The 16957-nt window shown below is 48.5% G+C and overlaps 1 long non-coding RNA gene across 1 annotated transcript in view; it reads left to right on the forward strand.

The window, feature by feature from the left end:
* The first annotated feature begins 3924 nt into the window (after window positions 1-3924).
* The window catches only part of LOC119465067 (uncharacterized), a 31045-nt gene continuing 18012 nt past the window's right edge, over window positions 3925-16957 (forward strand). Inside the window, exons 1-2 of the long non-coding RNA XR_005194716.2 lie at window positions 3925-4031; window positions 10943-11084. This is a non-coding gene — a long non-coding RNA (uncharacterized LOC119465067). The remainder of the gene's footprint in view (window positions 4032-10942; window positions 11085-16957) is intronic.

Genomic DNA, 16957 nt, shown 5'->3' on the forward strand with positions numbered 1-16957 from the left:
GCAAACGCGACATCTTCCGTGGCGCGAAAGGCCGTGGGGGAGGGCTGGGGAGAGAGAAAGAGAATGAGAGCGAGAGAGAGGGTGCGCGTCGTGCGCTCTCTCACATTAGCGCCGAACGCTCGCGGTGTACGTGACTGCAGCAGGCGTCTCTGGCGGCGGCTGATCTCGTTGAAAACCTCCGAGTGGCCGCCAGAGACCGGGAACAGTCACTAACGCCGCGCGCGTTCAGTGCGAAGGCGAGCAAAACGCCACCGGCGTCGACAACAGTTCTAAGCGTTGCTGCTGCTGCTACATGTCGAAGTTTATACAGCTGATAAAACTACTATCCTTACTCCGTATAGCTCTCTACTAATTCGCTATCGTAATTGATGCTTCGCCTTTCGGGTGAAACAGCGACATTTTTTTAACACGTAGCGTCTCTTCGACACCATTACTAACGCATTGATTTTTCATTTACTAACGTAAATACCAGTGCAATGTGTATTCCTAATCAAATGAACACTGCGTATCACGGTTGTGTACATATATTTTGGCTCAAATAGGTCTGAGGTTTTCTTTGCGCTATATAATGTTGACGTGTATGACCCCGTGCCGCCAGTTCTAGTAGCTTGGTTGGTTTTGGCTGGGCGGTTGAACGGGTTTCGGCCGGGCTTTTGAATCGAGTGACAGAAAGACCGACCGACTGATTTTTTTCTCGTTTAGGTAGCCCAAGGAAGACTATCGTCTTTAAAAATGGTAATCTCGTTGGTAATGACATTCCACTCATCGTGAAAGCTGGGGAAGTGCGGAGCAGTGATTCGCTGGTGTTTACCTTGCGTTTATCTTGATTTGTCTTGTGTTTAGCTATTATTTTCGCAATGTTCGGATTAGCTTGCCTGCAGGGCGAGCAGCTTCAGCTTCTTGGGCGCGCACCGCTTGATCAGCCCTGCGTGGGCGCTGTCTTTCACGGGCGAGCGCTCGCTGTGGCTATCCTATCCAAGGAGCATACTAAAGTGCTTGACAACGTGCATAATTAAGCAACGCTACTCGTGTTTCAAGCATTTCTAATTCGCTTTATAACGTTGCGACTGATTTACCTGAGCTCGAAACGATTGATACAGACTGACTTCGACGAAGATAAACGCTCCCTGACGGCAACACAAGCAAACACACACTAAAACAGAGTTGACCGGGCCACTATCGCGTTCTTTTAAGCGGTAATAAACAACAGCACACGAGAAAATGTATATTTTATTATTCAATATTGACAGGTCAATAGATCTGTATTTCACTTGTCTCACTACAATGTGCTATTGTTGACAGCAATCGACCGCATTCCGACGCCCGTCGAGCCACATTTTGCTCGCATCTGCATATTTCTGAGCATCTCCTCGCTTTTTTTGAGCAACAAAATACGCAATCCGCAAAGAACAAACTCGTAAAGAAACTCGTAAAGGCAGTTCGATGACACCGCAACGCTTCTCAGCTTTGCTATATGTCAAATTCTGCTGGTGGGAGTGAATTTGTCGTGCTTCATCCGGTGCAGCAAGACAGCACGGCGCTTGCTGTCGCTCTTTCCGCTTGGTATCGCGAAAAGGGTTTTCCCGGAGTACCGGTGATTGCTACACCTAAAAGCGCAGCACCCCTTTAGTCTCGTTTTAAGTCTAGGAAAGTTAGATATGGTCTAAATTACACAAAATGCAGTATCCGACTTCGTCGATGGCTCATACGCGCGGCGTGTGCGAGCGATGCCTTTGTGTGCGCGTCCTCTCCGGCGTGGCGTGGACCATCTATGGGGGGAAGTGATCACCTGAGTGCAACTGACCAATCGGTGGCGCGGCGCCGAATATAAAAGGATTGCGGTACTTTCCAGGTTCCAGTGACTTTAGAAAAAGTCACTGGAACCTAGAAAGTACCGCAGCAATTTGCATTTTGTTTAATTTAGACCATATGTAACTTTCTAGATTTAAAACGAAACGAAAGGAAATGCCCGGGCGCTGCGCTTTCGGGTGTAGCCATCACCGGTACTCCGGGAAAGCTCTTTTCGCGATCGCAAGCGGAAAGGGTGACAGCATTTAGAAGAACTTCTTGCTGGGGGAGTTGGTGCATAGCTGTTTCGGGAAGCGTTGCGCATACACACGGACAAACACAGGAAAAAGGAAAACGTAAACGGAAAGCGCGCAGATTGACGTAAACGGATAGATCGCAAATTGCCTGCGCCCTATTCGTTTACGTCTCCGTTTGTCCTGTGTTTGTTCGTGTGTATGCGCAACGCTTCCCGATACAGAGTGACATCACGCGCCGTGACATCTGGCTGCACCGAATAAAGCGCGACAAATTCACTCCCACAACGTGAATTTGATGCTATCGCGAAGTTGAGAACCTTTGCGGTATCATCGAACTGCCTAAATGTCAGATAATGTGATCGAGATCGAAGCTTCTGCACGCGTTTGCTTTGAAGGCTGCGACTCACCTTGCGCAAACGAAGCAAGGATCGAGATGCTCACAAATATGCAGAAACGAGCAAAATATGGCTCGAAGAGTGTCGGAATGCGGGTGACTGTGTGACAAATAACATAATGTCGTGAGAAACCCACTGCAATAAAAATCTGTCGACCTGCCATTATCGAATATTAAGATATACATTTTCTCATGCGTTCTTTATTACTGCTTCAAACAACGGGAAGGTCACCTGGATAAATCTGTTTTAGCATATCTTTCCTTGTGCTGCACTTGGGGATCATTTGTCTTCGTCGAAGTGGATCTCTATCAATTGGTTCTCTATCAATTGTTTCGAACGCGAGCAATTCTGTAGCCCCGTTCAAAAGCAATTACATCCTTGAGTATAAATGATGTGTGACAGCGCTTGATACCTAGTCAGCCTAAAAAAAATTCAGTGTGACACACGAGCATCGGGTTCGTTTTGCGTTTAGAACGAGTGGCGCACAGTTGAATGCTACACTTTCCGAATACATGTAATTTATATCGCATCGAGCTAAGCGAAACACAGTTTTGTTTGCGGATTTCACAGGGCTGACTGCGACAACCATCGTGCCAGTCTTCACTGTAGCAAGCCTAGAAACCTCGAGGAAGAGCTGCGCGCGTTTTTTGCAGCGCGTCGAATAGCTACGAGTTAGCTACGAGTGTAAAACAGTCAATGTAAACAAACCCGAGATTCACGTAGGCCTGCGACGTATAAAATGCTTAAAACACGAGTAATGTTGCTTACTTATGCAATGAAGCATTTTAGTAAATTCCTTGGATAGCTTTCAAACGAGGCCGAAACTTATCGGGAAGGAGAACAAACGAAAGGCCGGCCGCTCGAGCGCCGTCCTGTCGCTGTCCTCACAGCATGCAATTTTTGGCGCCTGTAAAAATCTTCCGAACGTACTTATCTGTAGTGCTTCGCACGCATAGAAGATGCACAATCTCATCTTTTATGAAAAGGACGATGAAATGCGTTTCGATTTGCGATAAGATAAACCGCTGAAAGCGAAGCTGCAAAGCTGCGCTGCTGCCGCCCGAGAGAAGCGTTGGAGCAAATCTGGCAACAACAGCGCACTATTGCCTGCGCGCGCTCCGGCGGTAGCGGTACTTCCCAGGTTCCAGTGACTTTAGCAATGGCTCTCTTTCAGCGTGCCCTAGAGGAATCTTTCCACTTGTGAGGCTGTGGCACCCTCTGTTGATTAGTTTTGGTATCAGCTTGGCGTTTTGGATTGAGTTCCGCTTAATTAAGGTTAATGAATGCGTTAATTAATGATGTTTTTATTACTTCTATTATTTTATACTTATTTGGCTTAACTTTATCCATTTCTAGGGGAATTTTATAGGACTTTTATGGCTTACGTAGACATAAAAAAACAATGCCTGTTTGCAAAATAATTTGCCTGTATGTGGTATTACGCGAAACGAAAATGCATGTGTTTTTTTTTTCTTCCATAGGTTCAAATTGCTGCATTTTATGATCTTTCGTCGGATGTTGCAAAGACATGTGGAGGGAGCATCATTACAAGGAACATTATTCTGACTGCGTCGCATTGCCTGTTTGAACCGTGAGCCTGTCAGAATGCTTCTACACTTGACCGCAACAGCAACCGGGGCGAGTTAGGTGAACTTCTTCGAAATCGAACAAAGTTCTAACAGACTATGAACAAACAGTCAGAGAACACGAGTGCTGATTCACAACTAATGTTTTTTGCTGCTCAGACAAGATTATACAGCACGCAAATTAAGTCCCGTGGTGCATGCCAGATATGCAAGGTGCATCACGAAATCATGCCACCGACAAATTCTGCGTCTTATTTAGGCAAGGTGGTAGAAGTCTCGACTATCTCGCAGTTTATTTGTTTCTTGTTTTTATTAATTTAAGAACCGAATTGTAGTTTGATGAGACAAGGTTTGGATCTGAAATAAAAAGTCGTAGTTGCGCCCGAAGGCGAAGCATCGATTGCGATAGCAAATTAGTGGATAGCTATACAAAGTAAGAATTGGGTTGAAGATGAATATGCAGAAGACAAAGATAATGTTCAATAGCCTGGCAAGGGAACAAGAATTCAGGATCGCCCGTCAGCCTCTAGAATCTGTAAAGGAATATGTTTATCTAGGTCAATTACTCACAGGGGACCCTGATCACGAGAAGGAAATTTACAGAAGAATAAAATTGGGTTGGAGTGCATACGGCAGGCATTGCCAAATCCTGACTGGGAGCTTACCACTGTCGTTGAAAAGAAAAGTGTACAATCATTGCATTCTACCGGTGCTAACATATGAGGCAGAAACTTGGAGGTTAACAAAGAAGCTCGAGAACAAGTTAAGGACCGCACAAAGAGCAATGGAACGAAAAATCTTAGGAGTAACGTTAAGAGACAGGAAGAGAGCGGTGTGGATCAGAGAACAAACGGGGGTAGACGATATTGTAGTTGACATTAAGCGGAAGAAATGGAGCTGGGCAGGCCATGTAATACGTAGGATGGATAACCGGTGGACCATTAGGGTTACAGAATGGATACCAAGAGAAGGGAAGCGCAGTCGAGGACGGCAGAAAGTCAGGTGGGATGATGAGGTGAGGAAATTCGCAGGCGCAAGTTGGAATACGCTAGCGCAAGACAGGGGTAATTGGAGATCGCAGGGAGAGGCCTTCGTCCTGCAGTGGACATAGATATAGGCTGATGATGATACAAAGTAAGGACAGTGGTTTTATCGGCCGTATAAGCTTGTAAAAATAGGCCCACGAACTAAATTAACAAGCATGGTTTCATGCGCGCACAAGCAAACATGAACGCATCTCACTCGATGCCCGCGGGAACTTTCTGTGAGAACACTGGAGTGAGTCAGTGCTGCAGCAGCAGCGAGCGAATTGAGCTTCGTACTGGCACTCGCATCAACGCGATCTTAGCCGCGAAAACACAGGGAGGGCGGACTCTGCCCCCGCTGCAGATGGCCTTCAAGATACAGCCGCGCGGGCGGTCGCTCCCCCCCACCGAAGCCTGCCGGCCCGGCGGGAGCGCGCGACCTCTGTAAAGCGCGCCCCCTCCACCTTGCCACCCTCCTCCCGGACACTTCCGACCAGTGTTGCGGAATGGGCGCCCCCATTCCTTTCCAATTCTGTTGTGGGGAATTAGAACCTTTTCAATTCCTCGGAATTAAAAAACAACTTAGCCCATTCCCACTCCGGGAATGGCCAGGCAGTTCAATTCCATCCCTGTAGTTCCTCAACGTAGGAAAGGCATCTTCATAGTTTTATCAAGTTACCGATGAACGCACCATAAAGTTGATCAGACGGGTTAAGAACCTCAAAAATAGGCAAAACACGTTAGCAAGGTCGAGGGAAAGTAGCTTGGTGACGTATATCGTACAGTACAACCACCCTACAAATTCCCCTTGGGTCAGTTCTCCCGCTACCTATAGTATTTGCATGGTCAGCATGTTTTAACGGCGTGTGATGTTTTAGTATTGCTTAAGGTTAAATGTCTTATAGCTAAAATGATGACGTAGCGTATTTTTATGCTGACAATAGTATTGTTAAAGAAGACCTTATATTATGGCATCGTCAAGAGCAGCCTTTCAATTAACAGGCTCAGAGCTGCATCCAGCGATGAAGGCCGACGTTATCTTCTGCTGGCTTGCGAGCACTTTCTCTTGTTGTGTGTACTGACGTTTGTGCTTTCTTTTGAGGTGCCGAAACAACTTAGATGAAACTCCCGCTACAGCATGTGTACTTTCGGTGCAAAGCTTGCCGCGTACAGCTAATTTGTTTTCTTCACGGGTAATTTCAAATAAAATGCTTCCAGTGGGCCATGTTGGCGGCCTTACTGCGTGCGTGAGCCGCTGGGCGCAGGAGCCAGTGTGGCAGTGCCTTATGGAAGTGTTTTTTATTGGCAATGGAAGGCTGGAAAGGAGGGCGGGGCTGGTAGCACAGAAAGCCGAGAGGGATGCTTCGAAGCATTGTCTAGCATTCACAATATGAGCGATCTACTAAATGAACCGTTGGGCTTCTCCAGCCGCCAACAGGCGCCAGCGCGGCGGCGGCGCCACCCGGACCTGCCCTCCCCCGCGCCACTCCACAACCCTCCCTCCACCCTAGAACAGAGCTCCCTAGGACAAAGCGAACGGGGGTTTTCTTTGGCGCGAATGGTCGCGTCGGAGCTCGAGGTGGTGCCGCCATGGCCGCAGTTACTTTGGATATTTCTAGAACACTGTACTTTGGCTCTCCTTCTTCGGCTGGCTTGCCGAACCATTGCTTTCAACAGTTTATTATCCCTCTCTCTATATATATAGAGGGAGAGAGCGCACAGTTCATCGTGTACGACTGTGTGCTGCGCTGACCTGCAGACCTTTGTCGACAGAGTTTCTGGCAAAGGCGTCCGTTTCTAGACAGGGAGGGGGGTAGTATTCCAGAAGGGCTGAGGGGGGAGGGAGTACGAGGTGAGACGACGCGTATGATGGTATGCGAAAGCTTGCAGTGCACAAAAGCATCGCGCCAGCGTCAATACGTATCACAACTTAGAGAAGCGCTTTTTCGAATATGCGTCCGAGTCGCCGACGGCGAAAGAAGGAAAAAATGTCGCCGTTTCGCCCGAGAGGCGAAGCATCGAGTGCGATAGCAAATTAGTGGAGAGCAATACGAAGCAAGGATAGTAGTTTAGTGGGCTGTATAAAGTTGTGAACATTGGCTTACTAACTAAATAGACAAGCACTGTGTCACGCGCGCACAGGTAAACGTGAACACATCTCGCTCATGACCGCGGAAACTTGCTCTGAAAACGCCGGAGTGAGAAAGCGCGCCAGCAACAGCGGGCAAAATTGACCTTCGCGCTGCGTCTCGTCTCGCTTCAACGCGAACTAAACGCAGAAAGCACAGCGCATACGAAGCTATCGGCAGTTGGCGCATGCACTTTGTCCTCATCGCAGATCGCTTTGAAGATACGGCGGCTGCGCTCTGAGCAGCAACCGACAGAGCAGAACGCACTCCCTCCTCGCTCTCCGTCGCCTTGTGCCCGTGCCTCGCGCGCGTAAGAACGCGCGTTTCCGGCCTGCCTTCCTCCCTCGCATGCACTACATTAAGCCGCGATTGCCGGCTCAACCTAGTATGCTTTCACTCGCGCACACAGCGTACGGCGCTAAACGCCGTTGAACTGTATACTTAACCTCTAGGCGGCGACGACGGCGATGCCGTAGGCAGTAATGCGGTTGGAGTGTCCATATAAGTGCTATCGCAATAAAACAAAAAAGTGAAGGGTGGGGTGACAGCAAGCGAGCCGGGGCGCAGGCGCCGCCGAGGTAAAATAAATATCACAAGGCGTAAGGGAGGCGGGGGGGGGGGGGGGTATTGCGCCGCCGTGGTTCCACTCGACGGACACCAACGGCATGTCAAACTTCGGAGCCACTCAGTCTATAAGGACAGAATTGTTGTACGCGCGTTGCTTATAAATGTACCGTGCTTGCAATCAGCCAAGCCATTTTAAAAATACTGCTTTATTAGGAGCGAAGCTCCTTAGGCTCTCACGATGTCCGTTGTCGCTGTCGTCGCCGTCGTCGTCGTAGCTCCCCGTCACGCACGCAGCGCGCATACCGACCGCGCACAGGTGTTGCGCTGCGGCGCCGCTACGAAACCCCTCTCCGAACAAGCGCACGGCGTCATGCGCAGCACCGTTCGCAGAGCGCACGCAGCACGCATATACCGACCGCGCGCAGGTGTTGCACCGGCGCCGTGCCGCGGTCGCTACACTGAGCACTGCACCATGGAGGAGCGCGAACGTAAGCGCAAACGTCGTGATTCTGATCCTACACTTCGAGAACGAGACGCGGCAGCCCAACGGCAACGCCGCGAGGCTAACCCCGGGCTACGAGCACGAGAAGCAGCAGCATGCCGGCAACGGCAGCAAGATCCCGAAGCGATAGCTCGAGCAGCAGCCGTAATCGCCGAAGGAACTTCGCTCCATCATCAACATTCGCTTCGTGGATCGGCTGCAATTTTTTTTTTTAATTCGAGGCTCTGACTTGCTAATGTTTGAACGCGGGCTGGTTGGTTCTTCGGCATATTCTGACAAAAAACAGAAAAAAACAGCGCGTAGACGAAAAAGCGCTCTATTTTCGGAAAAAGACATAATTTCATTCCCATTCCATTCCGGGGTAGTGAAAATGTGGAATGATTCCGCAGTCATTCCCCTTCGGAATGGTAACTCCGGAACACTACTTTCGACCCGGCGGGAGCGCGCGGCCTCAGTAACGCGCGGCCCCTCCACCTCCGTACCCTCCCGGAGCCTTGTGCGCGACTGGAAGATTGTGCCAGAGTCCAAGTATTGAAGGACCCTGATTGTGCGCTCCCTGCCCGCTTCCCGCTCTTGCGTGCGCGAGCCGCTATTGCCAGCTCACTGTCGCACGCTTTTACTTGTACATTCAACATACAGTATGCTTCCTTCCCTCTTTCCCGGATCAGCTTGGGGGTGGCGCGTCCGCTTTGTGGCAATGTTCTCCTAGGAGGCGATGAGCTAAACCGATACGAACCACTGGACTGGGTGATTGAGACATTAACTGTTTCTGTAGAGAGTGATGAAGGGAAGACGGAGTCGTTTTAAGAGGCCTCCTCACTGTGTGGAGGGTGCTCTCCCAGAAGGATGTACTAGCTGTGCGATGTAGCTTCTGCGTGCTACGGTGTACTGTGCTCCGTACTGCCAGTACGAGTATGAACTTTCATTGGAGAAAAGTTTGCCTCTCTTACGTAAATAAGCACCCTGTCCCGTTTCAACATGCTGTCGACCTCGTACTCATCGCTAAAGACGCAACTCTCGCGAAGAAGGCTCGCACAACGGAGTGGGCCCACTACACACCATGCAGTGTGACGCCCCGCTCAAATAGGCCAGCTAGGCGTTTCGGGACGCACCGGCGACGTAGGCTAGAGAGCGACCATCTGGGTGACGCCAGACTCCCAGACTACGACCCCCAAATGCTATATGCTGCAACCCAGTGACGCCTTCTTGGTTTACAGTAGCAGGAAAACCTGATATGGACAACAGAAAGCGAGAAAACGAGAAGCAGCATAATACGATAATCCTTCACGCCACAAGTACATTATTTATTACAAAAAGAAATCTTTAGAATAGAAAGAAGGAATGACTTGTATGCTTTATTTTATGCTGTGTAGTCTACAGATTTTCACATTTGCGGGCTACGTTCAGGGGCATAGTAATAACAAAATTGCGCTTCAGCTCCGTAGCTTTGGTTGTGCTCCCACAGAAATCTGTAGCCTGATGTAGGTTTCGCCTTCCTTTTAATAGAACGACGATAATGTGCGACCGACGGTGGAATCGCTGCAGGGCACGATTTCTTCCACGGATGTCACTGATGTTTTAAAGTGTGAAGATACCGGTAATATAGGCCGTACTTCTCTCATTAGAAAGCCAGCTAGTTTGCTTTTGTTTGGTGCCTATATGTATGGCACAACCTACTACGGATGAATCGGCCGTGAGTCGGGTGGCAGTAGGTATGAACGGGAAGAATACTTAAATACGATTTGCTCATTTAGGAATAAGATATGAAATGAATACTAATCTTTAATTAAATTTTTGCCATAATATTTTAAAATATGAAGTTTATTTTTTGTTTTCTTGATGAGGAAAATAAAACAATAAAATTACCAAGGTAGTCTCCTTGCTTCCCTTACAAAATTAAATTTGGTATCACACGCGTCCCTATTGCAACGTGCCCACGTCTCCAGGTAGCTCCTCGAAACGGTCGGTGCGTGTGCCAGGTGGTACTTGCTCGTCTTTTATTTTTGACTGCTCGTGCTCTGAGGAGCCGCGTTAGACTGCAGTATCTCCGGGACCAATCCACTTTTCTCACTATTTCCTCGTAGCGCGTTAAGTAAATTTGTGTGACATTGTACAGACTTCATGATCGCTCACGTTATGCATGATCTAACATTTCTTCAGTGGAGTATAAATGCCATTGCCGCTTTTAACGTGCACCACATCACATAGCCATAGGTACGTACGATCGGTACGATTGCACAACACATTGTTGCTGATGTGTTGCCTTCAACTTAACACGTTGTTGCCTTCAACTTGGTCATCGTCGTGCATATGTCATCACAGACACGTACGCTCACTACACACACACAGCTACTCAATTTTCACAAACACGTTGGGACCATTTAGTATCGCTTTTCGGCACCCCGAAGAATGCTAGCTAGCCTGGTACCAGCAAAATGATTCGCATAACATCTATTCCTACACTACGCAGGTTCAGCATAATTTGTTTATATTCGTTCCTAAATACCTCTAAATGTATGTGGTATGCGCGTACTGTGCTTCCTTTCCCCTTCAATACTCTAAACTCCTGTTGCTTTTCTTGATTGCTGACCATGGTATAGAGAATATACCAGTCCGCGTTCGGTGAAAAAAGAGCTTAATGTATTTGCTCTTTTCGTTAGAGTTGTTGACACATGTTTCTTTTTCTTTTTCAGAGGCGCCTTTGCGCTAAAGGTCATGGTGTTGTACAACTCCAAGTTGAATGTCAATGGTAAAGCATATCTAGCTGAAAAGATGATGGTGCACCCAAAATACGTAAGCAAGACACGGATCGTGCATGACATCGCACTTCTGAAAGTAAGTTGGAAATATTGAAGCACGCTTCTGCGATCGTGCAAGCACCTTCACCTTATACAGTGTACAAAAAGGTGCACGCATAAAGAAGAGCTATAGATGGCTTGCACTGACGTCATTGTAGCCGCCATGTTGGTGCACCAACACGATGATAAGCTGGGTCCGTAACGTCACGTGAAAGCTTTCAATAAGATGGATTGGACTGAAGTGCTAGTAGTCGCCATGTTGGTGCCCGAAAACGGTGATAAGGTGCGTGCGTGACGTCACGTGAAAGCTAGCTATCAATAGCATTCCTGCACTTTTATTTAAATACAAGATTTTAAATAAATATTCTGAATAGAGATTTACAGGAATTTATGTCTTATAGGTGTACAGCCAGCTATAAAGGGAGCCGCATATGAAAGCATCGCTGTAACATTGACCAAGCCAGTATTTCGTAGCATGTGTCTAGCTCGGCAGCGTTCTGCGTACCACCCATAACGAAATTTAGTAGCAGCAGAAACAAAAAAAAAAAGAAAAAAGTTTATTCCTGAAAAATAGATTAACGACCCCTTGCGCTGGACTCTTCAGATGCCAGAGGTTTCACTTGAAATCATATGACATAACAGCCTACAAAAATGTATCAATTCACTTTTTCGGAACTAAACTGTTGCATAGAAAATGATTAGTTTTCGATGTCGATATGCTGACAGCATTGCTCGCACCAGTCAGGTAGGTGACATCATATGTGTAACGCCCCAAGAACTTCGCTTTCAGGGGACTGCTCGAATGCAAGAGCCACCTCGTGCTCTTTATAAATGTCATCTAAGTAAAAGCATTGAAAAACGTTTTTGCCTATGTATATACATGGTAGATTCGAAGAGACCGTGAATATTTGTTCTATTTATCAGACGTTCGTGTTTACAAAAGGGATCTAGAGAACTTAATATATGCTATTTCTGGTGATGGCCAAATATCCACGACACAAAATAATAAGTGAAAGAGCAGCTAAACCAAAGACAAACTTAAAGAGAGACATTTATTAGACTTGCACATTACAAAGTGCCTTTATGCACTGTTATTTATGCTATTGAGTAATTGTTGCCTGCCGGTGCTGCGCGAGTCTGTTCGCTGTCACAAAAGACGACAGTTCACCTTAATTGTTCGAAAATTATTCATTGTTCTGAAACTGCATAATCGTTAATGGGACGAAATACACAGCACGAAGAATATTGAAGAAAAGCCTTAAAATATCCAAGGCGTTATCAGCTGCGCCATGTGTGAAACTGGTAGAAGCCACTCTTGGGCAGTGTACTCACCTAATTGCCAGCCTCCAGAAGTACATCGAAGGCCTCCTGAATTGCCTCGTTCCACGTCGTCAGCCCTGAAGGTTTCCACGTCGTCACTGACACTGGCCGTAGCAGTTCATGTCAACGCAAATACCGGGCCTCCTTATTTTTTCGGCGTTCCGGCAGCCCGCTGGCAGTCAGACGGCAGCTAGATAGTTGCACGGCTGATAGAAAACGTCATGACCACGTGGGTTGGGATCCGAAGACCATCCGAAACTGCCCGAAGGTTGCGAAATTGAATGCCGGGACAGCTGGCAGGAATAGGCACAGATGTGCTAGTCAAATGGCAGCGGCCGGTGCAGCACCCCTCCAAGTAGTCAGCGGGCTTCGGCGTTGCTCGTTTGGAAATGCGTGTGCCGAAAAGCTGATGTGGTATTGGCGAGCAATCGCATTCCAGGATACGATCACTTTCGCGAGATGTTGCGCGACTCGGCAAAGGACGCGCTCTGCGCACAGATTAGTATCATTGCGGAGCACACAGTTGGCACACGGTGCACAGTTAGCAGAATGCTAGTGTTACAAAGCGATCGTGGCACAAATCAGACGCTACCCGCTTCTAAGACACGAAATCAGGGGGGGATCTTCTATACCTCCCATTCGTTGTCGTAGTGACCCTTTTCGCGGCGATCCCGTGGGCGCTGCCCTGTTTTATCACGTGGTGACACGTCCATTGCTTGCCTCAACTGCCTCCGTTGCCTCCTTGGAAGTGTATGACGCCGGCGCGGCTTAGAAGACCTCTGATATGGGAGATATCGTAAACGGTGACTGGGCGAACGACACGAAGCTTTGATCACAGCTTCAGAGGACATGCAAAAGCGCTTTCGGAGCTGTATAACCTATGTTCAAACGGCGCAAGCAGGGTATATTGTGCTTGTTCTAAAAGCGGGGCTAAATATGTATTGCAAGCTATCCAAACATTGCGCTCATGAATTTCATCAGGATCAGTGTGTTTTGCTCTTTCTACTTTATTTGGCAAATATTTTTAAGCAGCGGCTTGTCAGTTTCTGACTCAGTGAAGTTCCTCGGTGCGGCCACTATCTGATTATTTTCTGCCTAATCGCTCGCGGGTGTGCTCAGTTCCGATAGATTTTTTGTTGCTGCGCACAAGGCTTGAAACGTAGCTGTTCTGCACATTTCAATACCTTGTAGCAAATGCGTATTATCGCGAGTAACTCAATTACTCTTGCGGACCGTCACGAAACATTCAGCTTCGACCATTCGTGCGCTATCGATGTAGTATCGTCACTTATTGTGCGTATATAGTGCGCATATATTCAAATGTGCGCCCATTCACTTATTCTTGACACGTTGGCGAAATAGTGGATGTAAGTTTCTGTGCTGGTTGGGGTAGATGTGCGTAAATACTGTGCGCGAAACCTACTGTGACAGGAGGCGGCGCTACTCCCGTTATCATTGCTTAAAGAGCAGTACTCACTCTTGCCGACGTACCGGGACTAAAGCCCTTTCTTTGAAGGTTAGCAATACAACGCAGGCGGATGAGCAAATTTGTGTATCCTCGAGGAGAGCCGTACATCTAGAAGTGCCGGAAACACGTACGGACAATCGCAGCAGCGGTCCGCGAACTAGGCCCCACATATTCATTACATTCCTTAATATGCCACTCACTATTTTATTGCGATAGCAATTATATGGACACTTCCACCGGATTTCTGCCGTCGTCGTCGTCGCCGTGAGGTTCCGTACAGATAAAATCTTCGCCGCGCGCCGTATGCCCGAGCGGAAGCGTGCGGGGACGCACGCTGTCACGGAGAGCGAACGCACTCAATCTTCCACGCGCAAGCAAGGAAGCGGGAAGCGAGCGCCGCTGGGAGCGGGGGCGCATTTCTACTCTGCCAACAACCGCGCTCGTCGCTCGCTCGCACCGTCTCCTATCTCCACACGGCTCTGACCTTTATGCGCTGTGCATTCGCCGCTCAGTTTCCGTTGAAGCGATGACTGCACGTACCTTCGCCCGCTGCGGCTTATATGCGCTTGCTGCCAGCGTTTTGACAGTCGTTGTCTGCAGTCATTCAGTGTGATCTATTCATGTTTGTTTGTGCGCGCTCACACCACAGTTAGTAATAGTCGGGCCACATTTTCCAACGCGCGCTACACATGCAATGCTGCCCGGATCGGCAGTGCAGCGCTACAGGTGTGTCCCTTCGCACGCGCTGCCCACGGGCAGCGCTTCTCATCAACACCACCGTTTCACACGCGCCTTCTCGTGGTCATCGAGTCTCTTCATGTCGGTCTACTTACGCCGCAGCACACCTGCTTACTTAGTCAGCTCATGTTTACTACAATTCATATTGCTACCAAAGCCGCTCACCTTACTTCGTATGACATTGCTGTGCTGCTATCGCATTCATTGCTTCACCCTTAGGGCGAAACTGTGACATTTTTTTTTTGCAGCCAACTACTGCATACGTCTTCAATTCACAGGCTTCAAACCAGAGTGAATAGAGCAAAGTGCGTTAGAGAAAACTCGGTAGCATTTCCGACAGGTGATAGCACAGAAGCAAGGTAGAAGGGGTAATTTTTTCGTATTCGTGCGCGGTCGCTGAGGAGAGGTATGGCGCGCCGCCGTAAGCGCCATCTCGTTTCTCTAAAACAAACTGCTCCGCGAAAAGCGTCAATAGCAGACACTCAGTCAACGCTAGCGCCAAGGGTCACTTGAGTTAGGCCCTAGTGGACGGATGACGGTACTACGGTGGAGAAAAAAGAAAGAAAAGCAGCGTGATTTTTTTCACTCTCCTTCTTTGCTATAGCACTTTTTTATGATAACGTTCTGCGGCTCACTTCTCCTTTCCGTCATGACTTCCCTATCCCTCTTCGAATGTCTCGCCTCCCCTCCCCTCATGCTTCGCGCAGTGGTTTTTTTTTATTTCTTTAGTTGTCCGCGGCGCGATTTTTTTTTTTTTTTTGCGGGCGTCATCGGACGCGCCGCCGGACCGAAGCGCGCGCTCCTCTCCTGTCCGGCCGTGCCCGGCGTTACACCGTGCATTCGTGCTAGTGCGCAGTGGGTTCTTTTTGCGTTTTCATGCACGCGATCCCGTTCATTATTACGATCAAGCAAGCATGTGCCCACATTATATTTTAAAAAATAATTCCACTTACAACACAACAGTTCTTTCGACTCACTTTATTGTGTTCGATCGCGAAAACCAGAATTGGAGCAGACAGTGCAACACACTATACATAGAATGCAACAAAATGTGGATGGTGTTTCATGTACGCACATGTAAAAAGATTTACTACTGTAATTGCTCTAACGGCCAATGCGCTGAATGGCTTCTCCCGGCCTGCTTGTCGCTCGGTCCATGAAATCCACCTCCGTGAAGTGCGCCGAGCATATCCTGCGGTTGTTGACCTTATCTTTGGGCAAACCCATTAGGTCCGTCCTTCCAGCGTAGTTTAAAAACGCTTCCATCCTGAAGAACAGGGAAGATCATAAATTATAACATCGCAATTGAAACATACAAACCAGAGCTCGTTTGGCGTTGCGGCAGAGTACTAGTTGTGATATATCAACCTTAATTCTCAAAAACAAAATTTTAAACAATGGTGACCAATTAGCTAGAAATAAGTACAAAGCGCACACCTAAACACGTGTTCTTTGCGAAACGCACAGGTGGTACTATATTTATCAAGACTTTTATGTTCACTGCTTGTGGCATAACGATTTACTGCATCGTTGTGGTGTTTCCAAATCAGCTAGCAGCTGCCTCACCACCGGACAGCCATGTACGACTGCGCACAATTACTATCACAATTAAAAACAGGGATGTAAACTGCACCTGTTGTCCTTAAGGATGCGGTAGAATTTCACGTCTCATGGCTCACTATGTCTTGATGTGCTCGTACACCATCGAACCATACACGAACATCGACAGCTGCGAGACATTGCAGAAAAAAGTTGTCGCAGTTTCACCTGAAAGGCGAAGCATCAATTGCGATAGCAAACTTGTAGAGAGCTATACGGAGTAATGATATTAGCTTTATCAGCTGTATAAACTTGGACATGCAGCAGCATCGGCAACACGCAGAACGGTTGTCGACGCCATCGGCGTTTTGCCCGCGTTCGCTCAAAATGCGTGCGGCGTTGGTGACTGTTGCCGGAGCCTCTGATATAAATAGGCACTTGGTGCCGCAGCTAAACGTCGCCTCCCTTCCCTCCCCCTGCCCCACGGCCTCTCGCGCGTCGGAAGAAGGCGCGTTTGCTCTACATACATGGTGATTGTGAAGGAGAACAGAGACGCCTACTTCTGCAGCCCTTAAGCGAGCACGGCGCAGAACGCGCGTTTGCCTGCAGCTCCTGCGGGGAGCCGGAGACGATCGAACATCTCCTGCTGGCCTGCCCGGCGTACCTCCAGCAGCGGGGCCCACTCCTGCAGGAGTTCCGCCGCCTGGGCCTCCCCTGTGGCAAGGAGGAAGATCTCCTCTTCCCCGGCCGACACCACCTTTCTGCACTTCGAGGCGTCGTGGAGTTCCTTGACTCGTCAGGGCTCTCCGCACGCCTCTAAGGACATTTCTACAAGCGGGAAGGCC

This window comes from Dermacentor silvarum, chromosome 9, assembly GCF_013339745.2.
Source record: "Dermacentor silvarum isolate Dsil-2018 chromosome 9, BIME_Dsil_1.4, whole genome shotgun sequence".
NCBI lineage: Eukaryota > Metazoa > Arthropoda > Arachnida > Ixodida > Ixodidae > Dermacentor > Dermacentor silvarum.